This window comes from Heterocephalus glaber, unplaced genomic scaffold, assembly GCF_053883595.1.
Source record: "Heterocephalus glaber isolate CG9 unplaced genomic scaffold, H.glaber_assembly_v1.0 deba00001504, whole genome shotgun sequence".
NCBI lineage: Eukaryota > Metazoa > Chordata > Mammalia > Rodentia > Bathyergidae > Heterocephalus > Heterocephalus glaber.
The window spans coordinates 10,212,255-10,239,026 of NW_028258324.1; the positions used below are offsets into that span (position 1 = coordinate 10,212,255).

Sequence of the window (26,772 nt, forward strand, 5' to 3'; positions counted from 1 at the left end):
AGAGGAGGTGGTCTATAGAGAGCAGTGGTTCCCCTGCTGTGTGTGTAGCATGCAGAGCTCCTCAGGCACAGATTGCTGGGCCCTGCCTGGAGTTTGTGATTCAGAAAGCCTGGGGTGGCATCCTAAATTCTGCGTCTCTGACAAACTCCTAGGCACTACTGTTGCTTCTGGCTCAGCAACCACACTTACAGAACCATTCTTTAGAAGAAAATATCTCATCTTAAAACTTTCAATGAGTACAATAGGCTTAGACAAGAGAGGACCACTCCTGCCCAAGCTGGAGGGGTGGTTTGGGCCCTCCGTATTGTATTTGCAGGCAATGGGGAGTCCATCCCTGCTCATCAACTTGCTTCTGTGTCTGAACTCACAGGTGGCTCATTTTCCAACTTAATTTTTGTCCTTGTTGCCATAGCTGGAGAGCGGAAAATGGGAACTGACCAAGTATCAGGCACAGAAAAGTGGCAATGACAGCCACCAGAGGAGCACTCTGACTCCACAACTTCCCCAGAGCCAGATAGCCCTTTTGTGACTGTTAAATTTTCTCTAGGCTCTATTCCTGTGTGTACTAAGAAATTCAAAGCTGCACTTCCACAAAGGCCTCAAAATGTAAAAAAAAAAAAAAAAAATGCATGCAGCATTCCTTCTTAGTGTCCCCTAGGGCCTCTGGGCTTCCCTGCAGCACCCACTTGCTAGGTTGAGAGTCAGGGCTGATGCATGGAGATAAAACACATTTGCTGATGCAGGAGTCCCAGTACAGTATCAAAGCTGAGGTCAGGCCGGGGATTTAGCTCAGTGGTTCCGGCGCCTGCCTCGAAAGCACAAGTACCCAAGTTCGATCCCTGGTACCAAAAAAAAAAACACAAAAAAACTGAGGTCGGCATTGTTCCCCAGGGGTACCACCTCATAGCCACCCCTCTCCTTCCTCTCTGCCCTCATTCTGCACAAGGAATTCAGAACATGGCTTTTACCTTGAACCCCTTGTTAAATGCCTGCCCTGTTTTCCACAGTCAGCAAGGGATGATCATATCTCCACAGAAAGAAGCAGGTTGATTCCCGGAGGACTGACATCACAAGGACACATGGATGTGTGAAGCTGTGGGTCAGTGGTTAAGTTTCTTTGAAGGAAGCTTGAAAGTATATGATATTTTCTTTGGTAAATACTTCCTTCCCAAGACCCAGATCTTATTTAACCATTCAAAACAGTCATACTTTAATAAAGCCTGTGGTACAAGGCTTGGAGCACTGCCTGCCCCGTCCCCCCAAAAAAGTGGTCAATAAATATTTGCTGGATGAATGAATGAATGAATGTGTTCATTCCAGGGTGATCTATTCAGTCCAGATGATCTGATGTGATACTGGCTACTCTCATCTAAATTGAGTTTTTTTCCATTTCTTTTAATCCTTCCCTTTTTTAAAGGTCTCACACTGGGCATAAAACAAACTCTCTTTTATACTGCAGCTGGCTGCCAGGGAACAATGGTCACTCAGCAATATACAAATTACAATTTCCCCATCATGAGCCTTCAGAGCCTACTTGAGCCAAATCAGCCCTTTCTTCTACTGCTCCCATTCCCACTTTCTGGTGACCCCCCAAATGGATGCAACCATCCAGGGCTCTCTGCCCTTCTCTGGATGTTTAGATCTCCGGGACTCTACAAGAGGAGAACTGTGTTCTGATTACTATGAAGGCATCTCTCCCCTTGTAGGTTCCTCAGTCTGGTGCTTCTCTCCATCCTAGTCCTCAGGCCTCAGGAGATTTAGGGGGCTGAAGAACAATGAAGAAAGACCAGGCATGGGGGCCAGGAGTTAATGAAAGGCAGACAAAAGATATTTTTAAAGGATCAATATGGGCATAAATATGTGAAAATACCTGCCTTGCCCAGAGCCAAGAGTTGGGAAAATCTACCCACAGCTGTGTGGTTTTATGCCTGGTTCGCCTTATTCATTGGGCTCTCTGGGTCAAATCCACAAGTTCAGGCATAGGATATTTCCTTAAGAAAGTCACTGTCCTCCTGGGGAGATAAAGCCATCCTATTTAAAACAGCTAAATGATAAAAAGAAGCAGAACAGGTTAAACAACTCCCTCTACAGAAACTGGGATAAGAGAAAGGATTATTGTTGACTTTGATGTCATATTTTTGAAGCTTACATTAAAACAAACTCATACTTATTTATAGAAACACCAAAGTTTGTTTGTGTACCTAAAGCCATGTCAAGTCCTTCTATGGAATGTGCACTTTTCTTTAGCAGATGTTGCCACAGGCCCCTGGCCATTGAAGAATTCCTCTGTGTTGCTCCAGCCGAAGACTGTTGTCCACCAAGTCCAGCTAGGTGGAGGCTGGGCCATGCTCTCCATCTTGGCAGTGTGGCCCAAAGTCACAGCTTCAGGCCTAGGCATGTCTTGGAACAGAGCCCCTGAGGACAGAGTGGACAGGGAGTCTGCTCATTGAGTCTTCCAAGACAGGGTCTGCCCACTGCCTTCTTATCTGGACCCTTTGTCTGACCAAGTAAATGGTATGACAACTCCTCTGTTTCCCACAAGAACTTTGAACATTTGTTCTAGCTCATGCGTGACCTGGCATTTCTGGGGAAACCATGATGAGGTTCCCAGCAGATTCTTGAGTCAATCTGACAGTGATGTCGGTGAAGGAAAATGTGGCTGCTGAGCCGCTCAAAGGTGGGAGTGGGTAGGTCACAGTGATGTTCTGGGCCAGGCTCTGGCCCCCAGCCCCAGCTGCTGACGTATCCCCCAAACACCGTGTGGGGAAACAAAGCAAAATGAGGTATAGATGTGGCATTTTGAAGCAGTATTCATCCCAAAACATTGCACTAGCATGACTAAACAAGTCAGCCTAAAATTTGATGTTTTACAGGATAAATGAACAAGATTGATTTAAGTTCTCAAATCTTGACTACTTTTCCATAAGTATTGATTTGGTTTATCTATACTTTGTAAGTATTATTAATAAGTTTAGAGGCATTATTAAAGACTGAGAATGAGGGCCAGGGATTTAGCTCAGTGGTTCCGGCTCCTGCCTTGCAAGCGCAAGGTCCCGAGTTCAATCCCCGGTACCAAAAAAAAAAAAAGAAGACTCAGAATGAACAAGTCTTTCTGTTATTTAATTGACAGATGATCATTTACTGAAATAGTGTTATACCAAAGCCCAGGCCTGGTCATTCATGGGATCCACTCAGAGGGATGTTCACAGTGTCATCATTGCTCAGGGACAGTGTCATGAGGTATATGTTTGCTTGTGCTGTCTTTATTGGGCTTGTTTTTTTCCTTCCCCAAAATGTATTCATGGGCAAAGAAGAAAAAGAAAAACAAAGGGGCTGGACAAAGTGAAGTGCCATCTCAAAACACTATGCAGGGGGTATCTGCTGTACAAGGCACTGAGGGGATCTCTGGAAGGCTGCACACATGTGGGATTGGCCAATTCCACTTTCTAGAGCCCAAGAGAGGAGCATTCCTGCCAAGAGAGGCCTGCATCTGCCTTCAAGTGTAGATCATTGACAAACTCAGTTGTTGCTATGGTTACAGGTTCACTGCAGAGTCTCTGATGCCTGATGGCATGCACCAGTGGGGGTAGGCGCCAGGGAAGGGCTGCCAGAGAAAACACTGGGTGCCAGTTCAATTTGAATTTCAGATAAACAACACACTTTCAGTATAAGTACAGTACAATTGTGTAAGCATCTCATTCTTGGGACATACTTATACTAAAAAGCAACCACTGTTAATCTGAAATTAGAGTTGAACTGGGTGCCCTGTGTTTTATTTTTACTTGCTAAATCTGGCCACCCTACACTAGGTGGCTGAAGGTTATTCTAAGCCACCTCCAAGATGCTAGTGACAAACACCCAGCCTGGCTGTGACTCCCTGGACAGTCAAGTTCATGGGAAGGTTACTCACTGGACAGATGACAGCAAAGATGCTCTTGAGTGACCTCCCAGAGAATGGGTCCATTTAATCCATTCCATAGTGAGATGCCATGATGCTGGCCTTTCATCTCAGACACATGAAGTGTTTCAATGGGATAAAAGTAGACAAAAGCCACATTTATTGTGAAGATTGAGATGACAAACTTGGAGCCTAAATGCTATGTATCAAATACCTGATTATTTTGGTTGAAGTTGCAGGTTTCAAAGGTTTAATGGGAGACTGACTTAAAAGAGAAATAGTTCTTGTTATGCACTTAAAGTTTTCCTCCGAATTGAGATCAGACTATCATTTTATTTAAAACACAGAACACACGCATTTCAGCTAGGAATATCAAAGGCCCACCAGGACACATCTTTTTAGTATAGGCCACAACACAGAGGGTGACTCTGAAGAGTATTGGTAGGGAGCTGGGGGAGCAAGGCTTAGGCAGAGCTGAACAGATTAGAGTCACATGAGAGGGTGCAACTGGCTAGAGATGGGGGTCCTAAGGACGCACAGACCCATGAGAGATGTGTGTGTGTGTGTTGTTGTTGTTATTGCTGTCATCATTGTCAGAAGCACTGTGGAGAATATGGGCCCATTATGCCTGTCTTAAAAGGCCTCAGGCCCCAGAACAATGTTCAGATTCAAGGATGCTGTGTGTGGGGAGCTGGGCATTGGCAACTCAGAGAGAAGGCTCAGCTTGCTGCTCATGGCCTGTCACATGGGATGGACCCATAAGGAAGTGAGTGGGATGAGTCTTGCAGGAAGGGGCCTCTGGAAGAGTGCCCAGGAATCAGGGAACAGTGAAGGCAGTATGGCCAGGCCAGGGAAGGCAAGGGGACACCTCTGGATGAACAGACATATTGGGAGTCATGTCATCTGTCATTGACCATTAGGATGAGGGATTGGTGTTTAGCACCTACCTTTACCTGCTGTTGGCCAACCAGCCAGTAACCTCCCTCAACATGAGGCCTGATAGCTCTTCTGGCATCAGCTTCTGTGTCACTGTGGAGAACTCTCCCTCTGCTCTGAAGCTCTCATCACCACAAAGGAGGAGGCCCAGAGAGCTACAGTTCCCTGTATTTGAGGAAGTTATGGCCTGATCACAGCAATTGATATGAATCCAAAGCCAGTTCCTGAATGTGGGACATCTCTACCAGGACTGTGCACTGCAGCCTGGAGCCTGAACACTCTCACACTATTGCTGCTTCTCCTTCGTCAGTGTTTACCTGAGGGAGCATGAAAGTGAAAATGATTGGGAAGCAAAGTGAACCTGGCTTCTCTTACTTCCCGGGGGGAAGGGACAAGGAGCCTACTGCAAGCTCAGATGGTGCAGGCAAAGGTCACTTTGTGCCCCTTGAAATGAAAACCCAGAGGAACCTTTGGAACTTCCTCATTCCTGGTCTTCGACAGCTGGTTCCTGGACACAGCAGGCTCCATAACAGCTGTCATTACCAACCCTGCCAGGCGGATGACCCAGATAGCCTTCCCCTCCCATTCCTGCTTTACAGCTAGATGAGCTGCTGAAGGTAGGAGAGAGTTGCCTCACACACACGCCATGCATAGAAACCTCATGCATGCTTGGTCACACACACCACGCACATGTATCCATCCTCATATGTACATGCTCGCTCAAGACACCACCACCCATAGCTTCCCCAAACCACAAAACTCTCCCCAGGTACAGACTTACACACAGACACACACACAAACACACACACACACGCAGTCACTCTCCCTCCAGCTTCTGTCTGCATACATATCCATCCTGGCACAAATACGTACACACCCACAGACACAGGACACCTGCACTTGCATCTCACCCATTCTCGTCTACACACATGCCCATTTCACCCACACAGGGCAGGTGCACAGCACCCCTGCTGACACCAAGCCTCAGCATGCTCCTGTTCCTCCTCTGGACAGGCCCAGGACATGGGCTTCTTCCCTCTCAACCTGCCTCAAAATGCAACCCCCTCCCCTGACCAGCAGGGCGGTGTCCCATAACTGCATTTCATTCTGTTGGTACTGACCCAAAAGACACTCGAGACCCAGGTTCTTTAAGAGCCAAGCCAGCATTCTCTAGCAGTTTTCCCTACATGTGTTTAACACAGAGTGGTTCCTTGGCCCCTCCTTAGAGTTCTTTTTATTTCTGTGCTGGAGAGACTCTTCCACACTTCAGGAAACAGAGTACACTTAAGTTAAACGAAGAAAGGAAGAGTGGACAGGTAGATGAACAGGACACCAGCCATGCCCTAGAGTTAGGACTTAGAATTGAGGATTTGCACAAAGCCTGGTTTAACAATGATGATGCTGAGTGTTGCTGAACACTTCTGGACATGACACCAGATTCTCTGTGTACATCACCCTGGTGCTCACACAGCTTTATGGCATCATCCTGCCCATAAAGCATGTTGAGACTTACAGAAGTTTGGAACTTACCCAAAGTTCTCCGGCCAGTAAACACAGGATGGAGATGCAAACCCAAGCTGTAGGAGCCAATCAGTGCAAAACCGTTTTGCCAAGGTGACCCGCATGTGTTCTCCCCCAAAGGTGGCATCTATGACTTCCACTCCTATCGATCTGCTGGCCTCATGATGTGACTTCCCTGTATTCTGTGTCTGTTTCTCTCTGTACTCCTCTGCTTCTCATTTCGTGGGTCCCTGGTTCTAAAGCCATTGAGGGACAGCTATCTGATTGGAACCACGGAAGCAAAGAAAGCAGGACTCTTTCCCTGCTGAAGCCAGGTGCCTGGACCTCTCCTGTCTGTCTCACCAGCCAGCAGCTGCCTTTGGGTGGGACCTCAGCTGTGATCAGGTCAGCAGAGCATGGTCATCGGAGGAGCCTATAGACCACAGAATGTCTACAGAATGTTTCGCATCCCATTATTGGAAATCTTTACTGAACATATTTCTCATTTTCCTGACTCTGTAAGTTTCATCTAGTAAGCATAATTGAACTTTTTAAATTAGTCAGAATTTTATAATTCCCAGGACATCATTCTGAATTCCAACAGACTCAGGCTGCAAAAGTAGGAGGCAAGAACTATTGTGTGGTGAAAACCAGGAAACTCCCTAGACATCTTTTAAAAATACATTCCTGCTTGCTTATTTGCTCTGACTTCTAAGTGGAAGCGACATTGAGAAGGAAAAGTCCCTGGCATTGGGTTCCCATGAACACAGGCATCATGGTATAAGCTACAGATGCAGGCAGGCCCTGGGCTGCAGAAAGCCATTGCCACAGAGGGACCTCCAGGGTTCCCTCCATCATAGGGGACCTAGGCCAGCTCCTCCCTTCTCAGGAGCTGCCTCCGCTTGCAGACAGCTAGAAGATAGATTCCTCAGGCTGCTCCAGCCCTGAGACCCACAAGCCCAGGCACTAATCCACTCTTGGAACTGTCAGTAGAACCCCATTTTGGTCTGACCCTTTGTACAAATACATTCAAGGCCACAGAACTTGAGGTCTGGGCATTGTTCAGCTTTTAACAGAAAACATCCATATTTAGGGTGGTCAGGTGATGCATGCAGAGAGGAGCCAAAGTCTAAAGCGCTTTTTTGAAAACACTTGACCAGGATGACTGTTCTTAACCAGAGCTGAAGTCCGAATTCAGAAACTGTCCAGCACCAAACAGGATTTTCTGTGAATCTGAAACACCTGATGCCACCAGCTCCTAGGGAGCCAAAGGCTTTTCAGGACAATCAATTTCTGTGGGCTGGCCCATGGATGGACCCAGACTCTCTGACATTTGTTTCCTTACATGCAGGAGCAAGTTGGGAGCAAGTCTGTGGGGCTGGAATTCAGTCTTCTCTCCCCACGGGCCCTAGGATGTGTCACCACACACACAGGAAAAGGGAAGGGAGTAGGTGGTATTAGCTGTGGAATTTATGTGGCCTGGGTCCTGGCAGCTCCTGTTTTCCTGAATCAGGAGGCAGTCAAATAAGGAAATGTCTCAGACCATATGCTGCCATATGTCTCAGACCATATGCTGTCATAGGGTGACAGTTACATGACAACAGAACAAAATCTAGTTACTGCAGGCGGGCCTAGATTTTTAAGTATGTGGGTGGCCTTGTTTTGCCAAGAAAAAACCCTTATTTTGTTTATATTTTTCCCCTCACTTTGCAGAAGAAATAAGGTCCTTTCTACAAAGGTTGCACATGATTTCTACCCCATAGTCTGACTTGGAAATTCTTCCAAAAGAACTAATTAATCTACACAATATTGATATGTTGGTTTTGTCCTCTTAAACTTTAGCTTGCACTGTTGACCAAAGCCATTGGAAGAGCATCCCCCCGCAGCCAGAAGGAATAATGGTGTCAGGTGACTCTGGAAATGCAAGAGGACACCATCACATCTCATCACTAAGAGATCTCTTGATTCTAAGAGCCTGGTGGGGCAATGTAGGACTCTCAGGGCATGTGGAGCAAAGAGGGACTCGGGTCCAGGGCCTGGGAATCTGCTTTGCCCTTTGAATACAGACTTCTGTGTGTGTGTGTGTGTGCACACACGTGTGCGCCTGTGCAAGTGTGCATCTGTGTGTGTGTGTGTGTGTGTGTGTGTGTGTGTGTTACTGGGGATTAAACCCAGGACTTTCATACTGAGCCATACCACCGGCCCTTTTCTTAAATTTTATTTTGAGACAGAGTCTCATTAAGCTGCTAAGTTGCCAAGGCTGGGCTTGTATTTTTAATCCTCCTGCCTCAGCCTCCCAAAGTTCTGGGATTACAGGTATGCAGCATACTCTCCCTCCTGATCAGTGTGGCCAGCACCCTTCCAGACACCCCCTTCTCATGGAATCTCAACACAGTGTGCTCCTGAGGGTCTTTGGCCAGGGACCATCAGCCCCAGGTGCCATCAGGACTCCTCCTGAGCCCCCAGGTCTTTCAGGATGAGACACCCAGCTGGAAATCTCAGGGACCAGCGAGGCCAGGGTGGGCCCCAGGGACTGGATGTCTGAGGCCAATGTGTAGAGAGGGGCTGTGTGGGAAAGGGCAGCAAGGTTTCTGCTGCTGGCACTTGCTTCGTCCCATCCAGATCTCTGCGTCTTCTCCCGGGGCTGCTATAACAAAGACTACATGGCTTCAACCACAGAAATGTATTGTCTCACAGTTCTGGAGGCCTGGAGTTCAAGATCAAGGAGTTGGCAGTGTTGGTTTCTCTGAGGCCTCTCTCTCTTTCTCCCTGTATCTTTTTGTCATTTTCCCTCTGCATGTGTCTGTGTCCAAAATTCTTCTTCTAAGGTCACAAGTCATATGGACTAGGTCCCATGCTATTGACTCATTTTAACTTTATTACCTCTTTAAATATCCTATCTCTAAATACAGCCCCATTCTAAAGTATCCTGGAAGTTAGGGCTTCAACATATGAATTGGAGAGGGCACAATTTTGCCCTTAGCACCTCCCCAAAGCAGCAAGCATATTATCCAGAACAGGCATGCTGCCAGGGCAAGGCCCCACTGCCCCCACAGAAGCACACTGTAGCCTGCTCATGAAGCGTTTTGCAACTTCTCATTCAGTTCTCCTAACACTTCCAAAGTCAACAGAGAAAGCACTCTCATCCCATTTCACAGATGAGCAGACCAAGGTAGCTTCATGCCAAGAAATGGGCAGGTTAATCTGAGAACTAGCCTCCTCACTCTTTCTGCAGAGCCCTTTCAGCTCCTTGGATTTTGGACCCAAACATTTTCCTCCAATGAGGGAAGAAAATATTTCATCTTTGAGCTTCATGCCCAAGTCAAGTCTACCAGCTCTCTACTTGTCTTGTTGGACTTGCTGGAGCTTTACTTCATAACACTTATTTGCTAAAGGCACTTCTTGAGGTTGGCTCCGATCTGGCTGCTATGGTACCTCATCTGTATTGAATCTCATGGTCACACCACAAACCCATATTTTGTAGATGAGTAAATGGAAGCCTAAGCACGTGAGATAAAGCAGAAAGTGCTGAGGGGTCCACTGAACTTGGACAGAGTGATGTGGAATGTCTCTCTTTTTTTTTTTTTGCACTGGGGATCGAACTCACAACCTTGTGCTTACAAGGCAGGCGCAGTGCTACTAAGCTAAATCCCCGGCCCGATGTGGAATCTCTTGTTCTTTGCACGGTAGTAACCTTTGGCTTTTTGTACTCAACAGTGTTTATTAAGGACCTGCTCTCTGCCCGGCTCTGTGGAAGGTGCTGTTCTAGGTGCCAGGGTGACTTTAGTTTACACAATACACAGATCCCTGGCTTTAGGGCGCTTATATTCTACCAGGGGGAGTCAAAGAGTACAAATAATAGGAGAAATAGAAGTACAGGGTAGAGGTGATCAAGAGTGCTTGTGATGTTCAATAGGGTGGTCAGGAAGTCCCTGTGGAGAAGGTGACATTTGAGCAATAGTTTAAGAGTCCAGCAACCTGCATTCTTGCATTCAACTGTGTGAATTTCTATCTTTTGTTCTCTGTTTTTTTTTTTTGGTACCAGGAATCAAACTCAGGACCTTGTGCTTGTGAGGCAGGCACCGTGCCACTGAGCTAAATCCCCAGCCCTGTAAATTTCTTCTACCTTAGTGTACTTGAAAAATACTTCCACAGGTCTTAGTTTCTCCATGTGTCAAATGTGCATGTTAGCCAAAATCTCTGTGCTTCTTGCCAGCTCTCTGAAGTTTTTCTGGGCCTGAAGAAAAGCCCATGGAATGTGGGGCCATGGATTTTCTCATTTCCTTATTTTTCCTGAGTGATTTGCTCCTATTCCCTAGCCTTCTCCCCTCAACTAATCCTTTAACTTGGTCTGAGCTACTTTTATAGGAAGGACTAAAGAGTTGATCTGAGGTCAGAAAAATCATGAAATGAACCTGAGTTACACAGATTTACCACTCCCTTTATCCCTTACAGCCTTTTGAGGAGATATGGGAAGAGGCCATTGTGGGTGTAGATGGTCCTAGCTGGTCATCCTTTAGAGACCCCTGCTTTACAGATGGGGAAGCTGAGTCTAAGAGAAGGGAAAGGACTCGTCTAGAGTCTCACAGAGGTCATTAAGAACGTCTCATTTAAACAACAATAAACAACTTCATTGAGGTATACTTGACATACATTAAATTGCACAACTTGATGAGTTCAGGCACATCCATTAAACCATCACCACAATCAAAGTACTTAGATTTCCATCATCTCCCAAATGTCCTCAAGGTTTTGGTCATCCTACCTCAGTCCACACTCCAGGCACCACAGATCTGCTTCCCATCACTGTGAGTCAGGCTCTGAACATATTTTAAGGTAGAGTTAACATGTCTGGTTGGCAGACTGGATGTGAGTCCTGAGAGAGAGCAGGGAGTCCAGATGACTCCAAGATTTTGGCCTAAGCAATTGGAAATCTAGAGTGGACTCCCATGGATACAAGGGTGCAGTGAGTCTGGGGAGTTTCCAGAGCTAGCGTTGGAGATGTGTGTGAGCTGTCAAGCAGCTGCCCATGTGGAAAGAGAATTGGATATGGAACTGAAGTCTAGCACTCTGGCAAGGTCTCTGGACCTAGTGAAGGTAAAGACTGAGCTTGGGCCTCCCATACTTAGGGACTGCCTAGAAAGCACATCCTTGCCCATGACTCTGCTCCCTGGGAAGGGAGCCCCTCAAGGACAGAGCTGAATCATTCCACCTGCACGTTCTTGGTGCCTTCCAGTGCAGAGGTCCTGGTGTACATTTGAAAAACATGGCTGGAGGGCAAAGGAAAACTCTCCTCTCCGCAAAGTTAGCAGGAACCTGTTTATTATTTCTTCCCAGAACTAACCTCACCAAAAACCATGAGTCATGTAATCCTTTATCAACATGAGGAAGGCAATTCCCACTCCCAGGGGCCAGGAGTATTCCTTGCTCTCACTCTCACCTCTGGCCTGAGGTTCTGCAGAGAAAGAAAAGGGAAAACAATGTTCAGTTCAATTACTCCCCTCAAGAACGTCCTCTCAGCTGATCTTTTTTTGGTACCGGGGATAGAGCTCGGGACCTTGTGCTTATGAGGAAGGCGGCAGAACCACTAAGCTAAATCCCCGGCCTTCAGCTGATCTTTTGACAGTCAGGTCAGTTAGGTCTCATCATTTTACAGGTGAGAAAATTGGGCTCCCGGAGACAGCAGGAGCAGGTTGGAATTCCAAGTCTGCCTCCTGCAAGAAGGGAGCTCAGTTGAAGGGAAGGGCACTTGGTGATTCCTGCTGGGCACTATCCCTCCACAGGCTTAATTCTCCCTTGCCAACCTATTATAAGACATTTGGGTCCAGCTGCTCCTCTGATCCACCTGCCCAGCACCCCTCCTGGCCTGTACTCTCAGTGTGACAACAGGGCCCCCTGTCCTACCCTGAACTTCCCGAGGTGCATGCAGGGGCTCAGGGCAGTACCCTCTGGAGATCAAATCTCTATAGAGCATTCCATTGTCCATTTGCTAGATATGCACAGTTGAATGCCACCCACAGCACCTGGCTTGCTTACAGGTGTGGGCATTGGGTTGGCACTCCTGTGGCTGGAAAGAGAGCTGATAGATTGCCCTCAGTCATCAACTATGGGCAGAGCAGTGTTGTGGGGTAGAAGTCCAGGATACAGGACAAGGAGACCAGCCCCCTTGGGGTCCACATGGACACTTTGGGGAAGTGGCAGGAGAGCTGGTGCTGAATGACAAGTAGGAGCTGGTGAGAGGATGACACAGTAGAAAGTGTTCCAGGCAGAGGAGAGTGGCACAGAGGCATGAGAAATGGAGAAAGCTGTGCGGCCTGAGGAGAGACCAGAGAGGAACACTTGAAGATACCTGTAAGTGAGGCAGGACCAGACTCCGTGAGGCTTGGACTCCAGCAGAAAGATAGGCCCTTGGCCAGCTGCCCAGAGGCTGGCGCCCAGGATTGGGAGCAAATAGCAGACTGGGATCCAGCAGCAGCCCTGGCTGCTGAGGATAAGGGGCTCAGGCTTTGTTCCCACTCAGCAGAGGCCAAACCTGCCAGAGAGGGGCCATCAGTCTCCCACCCTGCCCACTGCCATCTCCCGCAGCAGCCTGGGGAAGGAGGAGGCCCAGGCCTTCTGTCTACTGTGATTACTTGACCAAGGCGGAAAGGCTGAGTCCTGGAATGTGCTGACCTTTGCCTCCTGAAAGCCTCAGGAGCTGAGGCCCATTCTTTCCACACCAGGGTCTGGCTGAAAGAAAGGCCGGGTGAGGCTCACAGCAGGGTAGGGCCATGCAGGAGCGCCTTCCCTTTGGATGGTTCCCAGAAGGGGTGAAGCTCTCCCTCCCAGAACCTTCTCCACCCTTCCAACATCCTTCCCTGATGAGGAGAGGAACACCCCTGTGGCCAGGGTTAGCCATGAACAAGTACACTGCAGGTAAGGGTTGGCTTGCTGCTTTCCCAGCAGGGCCCTGCCAAGACCCTTGAAACCTGCCACCTAAAGAGTTTTTCAGGAAACCTCACAGTTGGTTTGGGAAACTGATCCAGTTAGTTGTGCAGAGCAGAGAACAAGAGGCCTGTGTTCAAAGGGGAGTCACCTGTAGCTGGGAGTAAAGCTGCAGGCAGGGCCTGGCATGAAGTGGGCATCCAGCCCCAGGCCACACTCACCCTCTTCCAGCCCCTGAGACCTCATCTGCTCTGCCAAGGCCAAAGGAGGATTCCGACAGCAGGAGGGCTCAAGTGCTTTCTGCATGTCAGTGCAGACCCTGGTAGGTCCCCTGCTGTCCTGGGGAGAGATATTGAGGTCAGCCCATGAGATTAGCCCTCAAGGTGAAGCAAAGATATTAGTAAGCTGGGATTCTTCTCGCCTGGGGCATGGAGAGAGCAATGGTGCAAGGAGTCAAACTAAGTCTCATGGAGATTCCCTTGGCCCAGGACCCAGTGCCCCAGCTTTCCCTGGATAGTTGTGAGCTCTGAGCTCCCCTGGCATACCAAGATGTAGGCTTGTGCTCAGGCTGATAGCTCTTAGCTGGAGTCCTCTGAGAATCTTCCTCAAAAGCAGAGGAAACACATGTGTGTCTTCTAGGAATTCAGACACTGCCCAGGGTGGACAATGTACAAAGATCTGGGTTTGGAGCCCTGGGAAGTCAGTGTATGGGAGTCGGGTTAGGCTGGGAATTCAGATCAATTCCCAGGAAGCCATTCCTTGGCATTCCTGGGCACTCAGTCCTGGGTCTGCCTATGGAGCTGTCCCTGTGGTCCAAGAGTCGGGGCCATTCTTCATTCTTCTTAGAAGTCTGGGAATATAGCAGGGTGTCTGTAAGTCTGTTGGAAAAATGAAGAGAAAAAAACTCCTGGCGGACTCTCAAGACTCCTCCACCTTGGTCTCCAGCATTAGCACAATGTTGGAAACACCAAATGTTCCAGAGATGTCTGCCAGCTGCCCATCTTCTTCCCATATAAACCCTGCCCTGTAGCCAGCGTGGACTGTTGGGCATTTCCCAAACATGCATTTTGTTTTCCAGCTTCCCAGGGCTTATTCTTTCTGCCTGGGGGATCTCCCCAACCTCCCCTTCAACAGTGACATTCTGAGTGTCCTTCATGGATCTTCTCTTCTGGGGCAACTTCTCTGACTACCCTGAGCCCAACCCAGCATTTCTCCAGGTCAAAGGCCCCTAAGGACATTCCTCACTTTCATCCAAGACTGGATGGATCTTAATACTCACAGCACCCTAGTGCTGGCCCTCTCCCCAGCCTTCATCCTAATCCCAGAACCTGGCACAGTGTATGATGGGCTGATAACTGTCAGCAGTGTACAGAGACATGTACCCATGCAAATGCCCTCTCCATCATGCCAGGTCCAACACAACCCTAACTGCACATGCACACACCACACATGTCCACTGCTTTTCAGAAGATTTCAGATCGCTAATCTAGTTGTGAGGCTCTGGACAAATCACCTTCCCCATCAGAAAGCAGGTGGTGAATTAGGAGGAGTACAACACTGCTGAGCCACTGGGCATGTGATCTAGGAAAAGTCACCTGGCTGAACCTCCATGTTCCCATCTGTAAAATAAGGATTTGGACCAGATCATCTCTAAAGGTCTCTCTAGGTACAAAATTCTGACACGCAGAAACTGGTCAGTTGTATGATAAGAACACAATTCTCCAAAGCTATGCAGGTGAAGGAGAGAAAGGTGCCTGGTATCCTTTGTGGACAGCAGACATAGGCCATGTCTGCACTCCAGGCTCTTTTCCTGTGAGTCCTGGGCCAGCTTCCCACTGAGAACTACTCCTGAAGCTGAGGAAATGCAAGCAGTCAGTGTTGGAATCCCTTATCTATTATAAATCCCCATGGGTGTGGTGGTAGGTGGCCTGTGGCCTGCTGTCCCACCTCATTTTAGACTGCGTTCCTGAGGAGCAAGCCCTGAAATCTGCTCCCAGTTTCAGAGGAAGAACAAATTGATTCCAGCAAAGAACTCTTCTTCCAAGAACATTAAAGCCAGCTGTGGTTTCTGCAGCCTGGGGACCCCCTCCTCCTCTCCCTGCTCTCCTGGGGGGCTGCCACCCTCGCACTCCCATCTTTGGAAGCTGACAAAGATGCTCTCCTCTGTCCCCTTCTCCCACTACCACCCTCTCAGTTCCAACCAGCAGCACTTCCAGCTGGGATTCTTCACCTTGGACTCACTCCTGGGAATGTCTGGAAGCATCAAATAGTGCAAACAGATTGTTTTCATTATGATTATTCTGGGTTTAACCTCCTGGCCCCGTGTCACCAAGATTATAGTCTCTTTCTTAGTACTGCACGAGACTAGAGGCCTTTCTTTCTTTGTGCTCACCCTGGAATCAGTCTTATTTCCTTGCTTTAATTCTGGGCCCTCCCCCAGGCCTCACATGGCCTCTCTGCCTCCTCAAGGCTACATCTGATGAAGCTGAGTGGTCTCAGAGCAACAGACAGGACCCAGACACCCTGCCCTCCAGCTCTAACCTGTGACCATGATCAAATCCTCTCTCTGTGAAACCAGCATTGCTGGCTCCAAGCTGCCTCCCAAAGGGCTTTGGGGGATCTGCCAACATTTGGTTTGAATGTTTTTAACATGAAGATTTTTTCTATTCTTCAGAATTGTAATAAAAACAACACACCCACTCAAATGTGTTACACACAAATTTTAGTTTACTGAAAACTATCAACATTTTTAATTTTGGCCTTTGTTTTTGTGCAGACCTTACTGTGGAACAAAGATTCTATTTAATTAAAGGTGGTCCTGGGAGTGTCAGGAGAGCTGATTAAAAAACAAATAAATACAACATTCTTGCCAATTGCAAGAGTTTCTCCTTGTGAAATAGGATTTCTCAATATTGCACCATCGAAATAAATGACACTGGTTCTCAAGTGGGGTGACTTAGCACCCCAAGCGACATTTAGGGACATTTTGGTTTTCAGAATTGAGGAGGCTGTTGTTACTGGTATCTAATGGGTAGACACTAGAGATATAGTAAGCGTCATTCAAGGCACAGGAGAGTCCCCCGTGACATAGAATTATCTGTCCTCCAATGGTAATAGTGACTGGGTTGATAAACCCTGGCATTAGATGCCCAAGTTGGCATGAGACCAACTGATTTCCATCATCCTGGACTTCAAATGATCATGTTGACCAAAACTGCTTTATTGTTCTCATCAATAGGCTTAGTGAATAAATGCTAAAACTAGGAAGATCTCAGATAATTATGCTAATAAAACACCATCTACATGGGATTCAGGTACTCATTAACAAAACAGACAATTCTTTCCTGGCGGGAGCTATACCGATCACAAAGGGGGTTTTCCCAGGGTGACGCTTACCCACTGCACTCAGATGTGCAGACCTCTGTGATTTCTCCAAATGTGGAAAACTCAACTTCATAACTTGTGGTAATGTGTACTATGTTTATGTCTTCTCCTGGTTATTCTGCTATTTTAAAAAGTACTAAAAGCAAATAGAGAGAATATTATAGTTTTGATCAAGAATGACCCCCAAAACCTCATGCATTCATAGGCAGGGCTTTTGGAAGGTGATTGGATCATGGTCCCAGTGACGGGAAAGTGATGAACACAGTGGTCTAGAAAACAAAGACCACGTGCCTACTTGCTGTTAGGAGGTGGGGCCTGGTCAGAAGAGGTGGACCACTAGAGAGGAGGGTGACCTGGAAGGGTATATTTGCCTCCCTAGTTTCTCCCTTCTCTCTCTGCTTCCTGATTGCCATGATAGTAGCAGCTTTCCCCCACCCAGGCCCTTCCATCATGTCAGCCAACCATGGGCTGTAGCCATGAGCCAAAATTAACCTCTCTTCCTTTAAATTGGGGGTGCCAGGTGTTTGTCCCAGGGATGAAGAAAGTGACTAATACACAGACCAAAACAACCCTGTAGCTAAGAAAATCAACAGCCAGCTTGGCTGGTTACTACTCAAGTCACTCCTGACAGTTCTGGTCTGCACCTGTCAGGAGCAGAGGAGACACAGCCCCCTCAGGCTGAACCTTCTATGTGGAGTGGGGAGGGGGTTTCCCATATAACTAGAGATGGGCTCCTGAGGAGCAGAAGTTTGGGTCTACTTTGTGCCACAAAGTAGGTGCTCTTTAAATATTCTTTGAATGAACATGGCACTGACATATTCTCAATGTCTTCCAGGGCCTAGAGGTTCCACCTGAGCTCTGCAAAGGGAAAGAAGGTAGGTGAGCTGTCCTGGGAGCACTCTTGCCTCTTCTGCCCTTCGCTCCTGGCCAAGTGGGCATATTACACCTGAGGACAGAAGATGGGCTTCTCTGAAAAACCCTCTATGTTATGGACATACCTGCCTTCTCCAAGTCCTCTGATCAGAGAAAGTCCTTCTGGACACTCCTGGGAGGGGACCTCAGATCTTCCTGAGCATGTTTAAAGGCTTCTTCCCACATCCCATATGCTATGGAGTCTACTCCACATGGGAAGAACCTCACTCTGATGGGCTTTGGGTTCGTGCTCAGAGGCACTGCATCTATAACATTTAAAACTAAGTAATAAAAATTTCCAAAGTGCTGTCCCTTCCCAGGGTGCAGGGTAGGGCTGGGGAAAGTCATGGACAAGTCTCCCTGAGCCTTCTGGAGCCTCCCATAGGTGGTCTGTCTTGCCAGGGCTGCCGTTCCTATGGGTTAGCAGCTTCTTCCCTTTGGTGACCCATTCCCTTGTTCACACGAGCCTTACCAGGCACCTGTAACATGCCAAGCGCTGTGCATGAGCACAACAGTCAACAGTGCTCATGGTTCATCCTCACAGACATTTATGATTAACTATTGCAGGAACAATTTTATTTCAATCCAGTAACGTCATCACCCAGGAGAATTTACTTCTCTACTTTTGTCTCTCCAAAAACATTACTGAACAAGGATCAACACAGTGACATGGATCAGGGTGGTGGGCTTAGCACATGATCTTTATTTTGCTAGACCACTGTATTAGTCACTTTGCCTCTGGGATCAAATATCCAATACTCACAGTTTAAAGGAGGAGAGGTTTGTTTTGGCTGACAGTTTCAGAGGGTTCAGTCCATGGTTAACTGGCTCCAACACAGAAACAGCATGGTGGAAGGGTATGATGGAGGAAAGCTGCTCAACCAAGGGCAGTCAAGAAGCAGAGAGAGAAGGGAGGAGCCAGGAGCCAGGGACAAGAATATATCTTTCCAGATCATGGCTTCCAGGGACCCAACTCTAACCACGCTCCACCTCCTAACAGCACATTCAGCTATGAACTCATCAATAGATTAATCCACTGATAAGTATAGCACCCCATGATCCAATCACCTTCCAAAAGTCCTGCTCTGAATATTTGAGACCTAACCATAACAACCATGGACTCCCTGAGGGTAAGGATTGTGTCTCATTCATCCCTGAGGTTCCAGACTAAGCTTGTGAGTATATATGGGAGGTCTCTATGCTGTGTGGCACCAGGATGGCAGATGATCCATCATAATCTGGTCTTCCCTGCCCTGGCTAAGGGCAGCTGCCACCATGAAGGATTTTGTGTTAGCCATGGCTTCTACCCTGCTTCCACCACTCTTAGAGTTGGTGTGCTCAGACACTTTGCCAATCTCTCAAAATCTAGCTTTCCTCAACTGGGAGATGGTAATAACACCTATCTCATTGGTCAGGTAAGAGGATTAGACAAAATAATCCATGACAAGTGCTTGGGGTAGTGCCAACAACACAGGAAGTCCTCCACAAACACGAGACTCCCCTATCATTATATTCCTGTGGAGTCCAGCCCCCTGCAGATCGGAACTGGCCAAAGAAGGACACCAACCAAGCTTACTTCATGCAAGGACAGGAACAGGCTGTGTCAAACCGTTGAATCGAAAGAGCCTTGGCCCAGCATGTGTCCCTTCTGGGACTGTCCCTTCTCTAGCTGGCTCCCACCACAGCCTCCTCTATCCTCATCTACAGGTGCCCAAAGCAAAAACATGGGGTTACCCTCATGCCTTTCTCACTCTTAGCCATCAGTATTTCTTCCTTATTTTCCCTTCTAGAATCAGACCACTGTTCACCATGTCCACACTCTGCTACAAACATTCCCCACACGGATACAAAGAAATGGTTTTAACAAGAAAGTCGTGTATTGTCACTCTCCTAGAATGCTTTGAACACCAGAGGGAGCTTCCTAGTTTAAACAGTAACATCCAAAGTCCTTTCTGTGGCTTGTACTGTCTGTCCACCTCTACCCTACCCCAGCAACCCAATCTAGAACTTCATTTTGTATCTCTGTCCCCCATTCTTCTTCATCTCCAACCAGATAGGCTTCCTGTCCCCCCCTCCAAGCCACCATGCCCCAGCACTTTCCAGCCACTGTCTGCTCCACTGTCCCACACTCTGCTCCCTGTCATTGCATGACACACTCCCCTACTTCCTCTGTCTTACTCAGAGGGCTTCCCAGGCCTTTCCAGCCCCCACATACCCTGGTCTCCTGTACCATTTGCTTCATAGCAATGCTGATCTGTTAGTTACGTGTTTATTGCTTACTTGACTATTGTCCGTCTCCCTCTCCAGGAGGGAGAGGGCCATTGCTACATCTCCAGTGCCCTGCAGTCTGTGGAAGTCTAGCTGACGAAGAAAAGCATCCCCCTAAAGGCAGGCAGGAACCATGCTCATGACTTCCATGGCGACAAAAGGCTTGGCAGCTATCTTAGTTACCTTCTCATCACTAACATACAATATGTGACATCCAAAACTTAAGGGAGGAAAGGATTATTAGGGCTCGTGGTTTGTAGAGGTTTCAGTCCATAGTCAGCTGGCTCTGAGGCAGGGTGGCATGGCAGAGGGACATGGCAGAGGACAAAGAGCTCATGGCATGGTGGCAAGGGAGGAGGGAGGGAGACAGATCCTTGCAGACCATGCCCTCAGCGGCCTACCTCCTCCTACTACCTCCTCCACCTACCTCCTCCCACCCAAATCACATTTAGCTACAAACTCATCAGTGAATTAATCCACGGATAAACATGATCCAATCACCTCCAAAAAGCTTCACCTATGAGCCCATGAGGCTTTGGGGGGGCATCCGGATATAAACCATAACAGCAAGGTATTCCAGGAAGAAGAGAGAAAAATCAACAAGAAACAACAAAACCCTTACCGGAGCAAGGGCTGGAAAAATGGGAGGCAATTGCCTAGACTGACTACGGGGTTGGAACTGTGCTGTGAAGGTGGGGCAAGAAGATATTCTTGGCTCATTGACCATATGCCAGGGCCAGGGCTAGAAGATGAAAAAGGGCTGCTTTTCCCATCCATCACATCCTGCAGAGGGCAGCAAGGTCAGCATCCCACACACATGGAGAAGACATCCTCAGAGGGGATGCCCTGTGGGGCTACATCTCTGAAACTGTCTCCCAAGAGAACACAGGCAAGTGCTGCCAGAAACTCACTGGAAACTCAAGCTGCAGCCGGGGATACTAGGATCTCCACCAGCTATAGACAAATCTCTCCAGTGAACCCTTGCTCCTTTCAGTAAAAGCACCCAGCGACCTTGTCCAGTCCACACTGGGGGGACTCTCAGCTGTGCTATTAGAGGGAAAAAGCAGAGTGAGGCACAATGTGAGTAGGCTGATCTCTTCCTTGAGGTCAGCTCACCATAGTGCTGGCTGTGGGTTAGCTGTGGAAGCATGCAAAGATGAGTGGGGTGGGGGATGGGATGGGATGGGATGGAAGTAAGACAGAGATTGGAGTTTACTAGGTTTAATATATGCATTTTGAATTTTGTATCTGGTTTATGAATTTCTTAATCAAAACGAGTAGTTGTTTAAATTTTAAATTTTTTTCAGTTCCCAGGCTCTTAAGAGCCAGACTGTTTCATGAGCAAGGGCCTAATTATGGTGGCCCCTGGCCTTCTCCTCCTCCAGGGGCCCACCCAGTGCCAAGGTCCTGGCACCCTGAGCTCTCGCCAAATGTGTGTAGAGCACATAGGTTGGATGCTACATGACAGCTTGTGCAGTGGAGACCAGAGCCTGGAGAGCCAAGTGGCATCTGAACCACTCTGGGAGTGGCCACTGAGCGGGCTGAAGTCCAGACATTGCTCAACCTCCCATTGCTCCCTGTCTTGGAGAATAAGGTCTCAGGAGAGGAAGTCTCATTGACCAGACCTGGACCTGGTGCCACTCTGGGCTGTATCAGAGGGGTAACAGGAAGGCTGGAAGCGGATGTCCCGCCCTCATCTGGGATCACCCTGCCTGGGCTGCCCACAGTGTGGAAATTGGTAATCTGAGGTGTTGGGAGGGATCCCAGGCCACCAGAGTGGTCAGTCATCCCCCACAGGGTTAATGAATGACAATGCACTTGAAATTGCCGGAGAAAAAATGCAAATGGTCGACTGTCAGATCAAAGGGAGTATAGTGTGAGTAACTGGCCACAGGAGACTACACTCATTTCCCATTGACAGAGTGCCCTGCAAGGGAAAGGAATTCTGGTCTTTGAAGGACTTTGAAGGATCGTTATACTATTTTGAACATGAAGTCACACTTTCAGAGGCAATTAATGGGATTTGGGACGAATGACTCAAGTTATAAATCCTTGGGGGCTAAAACTTCAGTGTCCTAAGAGCCATGGCTGAGGCTGTTTCTTGGCTTGAGCTGGAGGCTGAGGATGCTCTTAGGCAGGCCCAGCAGCCGTGGAATGTTTTAGGCAGGGAGGGGGCTCCCAGTAAAGCCCTCCCCACTTTCTGCCTCACTGGCTTACTTCTTGACAACCTTGGGGAGTCCTACAGCCCAGGGGACGACATTTTTCTTTCATGAAAATGGTGAAATAATTGGAGCTGAGAGGCAGCCTTGATGACACAAATCTGGCATGAAAAGTCCTGCCGTGAGTCCTGCAGCTTAGGTTGCCAAGCACCAGCGTTCCCACTCGCTTGGTCACTTCTAAACAATGACTAACCCCAGTGAATAAGGGTGATGAAATACACTCTCAGGGGACTGCTTTTCATTACACTGAGATCCATATTTTAGAGCAGCTAATAAGTTAGCTATAGACTTTGCCATTGTTATCAGTAAATATTAACCTCAAACAACCTGGGACAGGGTAGGGGTTTTCAGTTGAAGTTGATACCAAAGGACAGGGACCTTTTCTAAAACTGTTCCCAGCCACCAACTGGGAAAAGGAAGCCAGGCACCCCTATTTCGCCTGGTGGTTCAAACTTTCAAGATGAGGGACTTGTTTTAACTGTAAGGCATTTCTGTTCCCTTCTGTGACAAGAGCTATGCTTGTTTTGTGCTGCCACTTGACCTTTTTTTTTTTTTTTGTACCGGGGATCAAACTCAGGACCTTGCCCTTGGAAGGCAGGCAGCAGCACGGCACCATTGAGCTACATCCCCGGCCTTGCCACATGACCTTTAGAGAACAATAGGGTAGCGCTGTGTCCTGTTTCTGGCAGGGGAACCAGGGACCCCTTGGATCTAGGCTTATCTCTATAAGGCTGCAAACTGTTCTAGTTTACTCAGGACCAAGGGGTTTCCAGGGACTTTCAAAGTCAAATCCAGAAATGTTTGGGGCAAATCAGAGCAAGCTGTTCAGCCTGCCCTCCAGGCTTTCAGTTCCATGACAGCCGCCTTCCCTGCCTGGTCCATGAGGACTAGGGAGGAGCGTGTGAACTTGGCAAGAATAAGTCATCTAACATGAATTTCTTCAGAGGAGAACTTCATGCATGATCCCAGAAAACTCTCCCCATGAGCTCCAGAGGCTTAAGTGACTCATCCAGGGTCACCTAGTCATAGGTGAAAAGGCAGGAATGTTGACACGGGTCTACCTGACTGGTACCAAAGTCTCACACTTCACCAAGAAATAATACAAATAAAATCAATCCTTTTATAGTCTCTTATACTACTTTTTTTAAAGTTTGCTTAAGAACATAAATGTTTTTGTAAATTTACCTTTTAAATTGATATTTAAAACATAAAGATTGTACATGTTTATGGATACCATGTGATGTTTCAGAACATGTGTATGCAGTAATTTTGTGGCATTTTTTTGTTTTTGTTTTTGTTCTGTGTGTGTGTGTGTGTGTGTGTGTGTGTGTGTGTGTGTGTGTGGCCTGGAAACCAAACCCAGGATCTCATGCATATTAGATAGGCACTCTACCTGTAGCTACAAAATCTTTAAATCAGAGTAAACACAGCTATCACCCCAAACATTTAGCTTTCTCTGGGTGTGTGTAGGAGGTGGTGTACTGGAGTTTGAATGCAGGGCCTTCACACTGGGCTACATTCCCAGCTCTTTTTATTTTTTATTTTGAGGCAAGGTCTTCTTAAGTCATTAAGTCGTCCAGGCTGGGCTTGAACTTGTTTCCCCCGCTTCAGCCTCCCAGACTGCTAGTTTGACAGGTGTGCACCAGTGCACCTAGCTGTATCGTTTCTTAATTGTGAAAATACCCAAAATTCTTTCTATCTTTTTGAAATATACAGAACACTACTGATCTCTGTGATCACTCCACTGTGCAAACAGCACACTAGACTTCTTCCTCTGGGCCCATCAAACCGTACTTAGTGCCAATGAGCAACCTTTCCCTATCCCTCCTGCCTCTGCTCTCTCCAGCCTCATAACCACCTTCCTACTCTCTGCTTCTAAGGTTAATGTTTTTTTTGGGGTTTTTTTTGTATTAACTTCTTTTATTGGTACATTGTAGGTATACAACACAATTACATTTCTCATTGGGAATTGTACCTTTACATAATGCATCTTGGTTCTTATTTTTTCCCTATTCCTAGCCCTCCCTTCATGCCCTCCACCCTTCCCTATTTACAAAGAATTTATTTCCATTTTTTCCATTTCTCATCATTTTTTCCTTTCCCTTTTTTCCTTTCCCCTGCCCCTCCAACTACCCCTACCCCTTTGGACCTTTTCTTCCTATTTTGCATTATCGATTATTCATTCTAATCATTGGTACATTTTAGGTATACAATATAATGACATTCATCATTGGAAATTTGCACATTTACATAGTCTCCCTTGGTTCTTATTTTTCACCCTTGCCCAGCCCTCCCTTCAACCCCTCCAGTCCTCCCTATTTACAAAGATTTTGTTCCTATTTTTCCATTTTCTCATATTAATCCCATTCCCTTCTATCCTTTCCCCTAGCCCTACCACTTCCTTCCCCTTTGCCCCTTTTCTTCCTATTTCACATGACCTATCATACATTTAGTCCTTATTTACACTTTCAGTTTCTCACACCAGAGAAACTATTCGGTATTTACACATGTGTATCCTATTTATTTCACTTAAGAGTATCGCCTCAATGTGCATCCACTTAGCTATAAATGTCTCTAATTTCTCATTTTTTATGGCTGAGTAGTACTCCATTTTATAAAAAAACCACATTTTCTTTATCTAGTCTCTAGTTGATGGGCATTTGGGCTGTTTCCAAGTTTTAGCTATTACAAACTGTGCTACTATGAACATGGGTGCACATATATCACTGTGGTATGATTCTTTTAATTCTTTAGGGAAGATCCCCAGCAGTGGAATAGCAGGGTCAAATGGGACTTCCAGTCCTAGTTCTTTGAGGTCTCTCCATACTGATTTCCACAGTGCTTGCACCAGTCTACACTCCCACCAGAGTGGAGAAGGGTTCCTCTTTCCCCACAGCCCCACCAGCATTTGTTACTGGTTGATTTCATGATAGCAGCCATTCTTTCTGGAGTGAAGTGGAATCTCAGCATTGTTTTCATTTGCATCTCTCAAATGACCAGTGATGTTGAACATTTTTTCATGTATTTATTTACTATTTCTACTTCTTTGTCTGAGAAATGTCTGTTCATTTCAGATGCCCATTTTTGGATTGGGTCTTTAAATTTGGGAGGTCTGATCTTTTTAAGTTCTTTATAGATTCGAGATAGTAGACCTTTGTCTGGGGAAGAGCAGGTGAAGATTTTTTCCCACATTGTGGGTTGTCTCTTCACACTGCTGGTGGTGTCTCTTGCTGTGCAGAAGCTTTTTAATAGGAAGAGATCCCATTTGTTGATTTTTTGTCCTAGTTCACGAGCAACTGAGGTTTTGTTCATAAAATCTTTTCCTACACCGATGTCTTCAAGCGTTCTACCTAACCTCTGTTCCAACTGGTTCAGAGTTTCTATTTTAATATTTAGATCTTTAATCCATTTTGATTTTAGTTTAGTGCATGGTGAGAGATATAGGTCTAGTTTTAATCTTTGGCAAGTTGAAGCCCAATTTTTCCAGCACTATTTATTAAAGAGGCTATCTTTCCTCCAGTGAGGGTGTTTGGCTCCTCTATCGAAGATGAGATGGCTGAGTGTGTCTGGCCTGGTTTCTGCATCTTCTAATCTGTTCCACTGGTCCTCAGGTCTGTTTCGTTGCCAGTACCATGCTGTTTTTATCACAGTAGCTTTGTAGTAGAATTGCAGGTTGGGGACTGTGATACCCCCTGCCATGTCTCTGTTACCTAGAATTGCTTTTGCTATTCTAGGTCTCTTCTTGCTCCAAATGAATTTTTGGATTGTTTTCTTGAGGTCTATGAAGTATGCTACTGGGATCTCAATTGGTATTGCATTGAATCTATATAGCAATTTGGGAAGTATGGCCATTTTCACTCTATTAATCCTTCCTACCCAGGAGCAGGGGATGTCTGTCCATTTTCTGATATCATCTCAATCTCTCTTTTCAGAGTGCCATAGTTTTCAGAGAAGAGGTCTATGATTTCTTTCGTTAGGTTGATTCCTAGCTATTTCAGTTTCCTGGATGCTATTGTGAAAGGAATTGTTTGTCCTATTTCTCTCTCAGTGAGTCTGTTGTTCATGTAGAGGAAAGCTATTGTTTTTTGCGTGTTGACTTTGTATCCAACTACTTTACTGAATTTGGTTATTAAGTCTAGAAGACTTTTGGTGGAGTTCTTGGGGTCTTCTATATAGAGTATCATGGCATCTGCAAATAATGACAGTTTGACTTCTTCATTTCCTATCTTTATTCCTTTTATTTCTTTCTCTTGTCTAATTGCCGTGGCTAATGTTTCCAAGACTATATTGAACAGGAGTCATGATAGGGACATCCCTGTCTTGTTCCTGATTTTAGTGTGAAGGATTTCAGTTTTTGACCATTTAGTATGATATTGGCTGTTGGTTTTTCCTAGATGGCTTCTATCAGTTTGAGGTAGAGACCATCTATTCCAATTTTTTGGATGGTTTTTATCATAAATGTGTGTTGGATTTTGTCAAATGCTTTTTCTGCGTCTATGGAGATAATCATATGGTTTTTGTCCTTGGCTCTATTGATATAGTGTATTACATTAATTGATTTTCATATATTGAACCATCCCTGCATCCCTGGGATGAATCCCACTTGATCAGGGTGTATGATCTTCTTGATGATCTTCTGCATTCTATTTGCCAGTATGTTATTAAGGATTTTTGCATCCATGTTCATTAGTGAGATTGGCCTAGAGTTCTCTTTTTCACTTGGGTCTTTCT

At 46.7% G+C, this 26,772-nt stretch overlaps 1 non-coding gene across 1 annotated transcript; it reads left to right on the plus strand.

The window, feature by feature from the left end:
- Positions 1 to 16,594: 16,594 nt before the first annotated feature.
- LOC147825241 (U1 spliceosomal RNA) lies at positions 16,595 to 16,752 on the plus strand. Its single transcript, XR_015441202.1, has one exon. It is a non-coding gene; the product is annotated as a U1 spliceosomal RNA (small nuclear RNA).
- Positions 16,753 to 26,772: the final 10,020 nt, after the last annotated feature.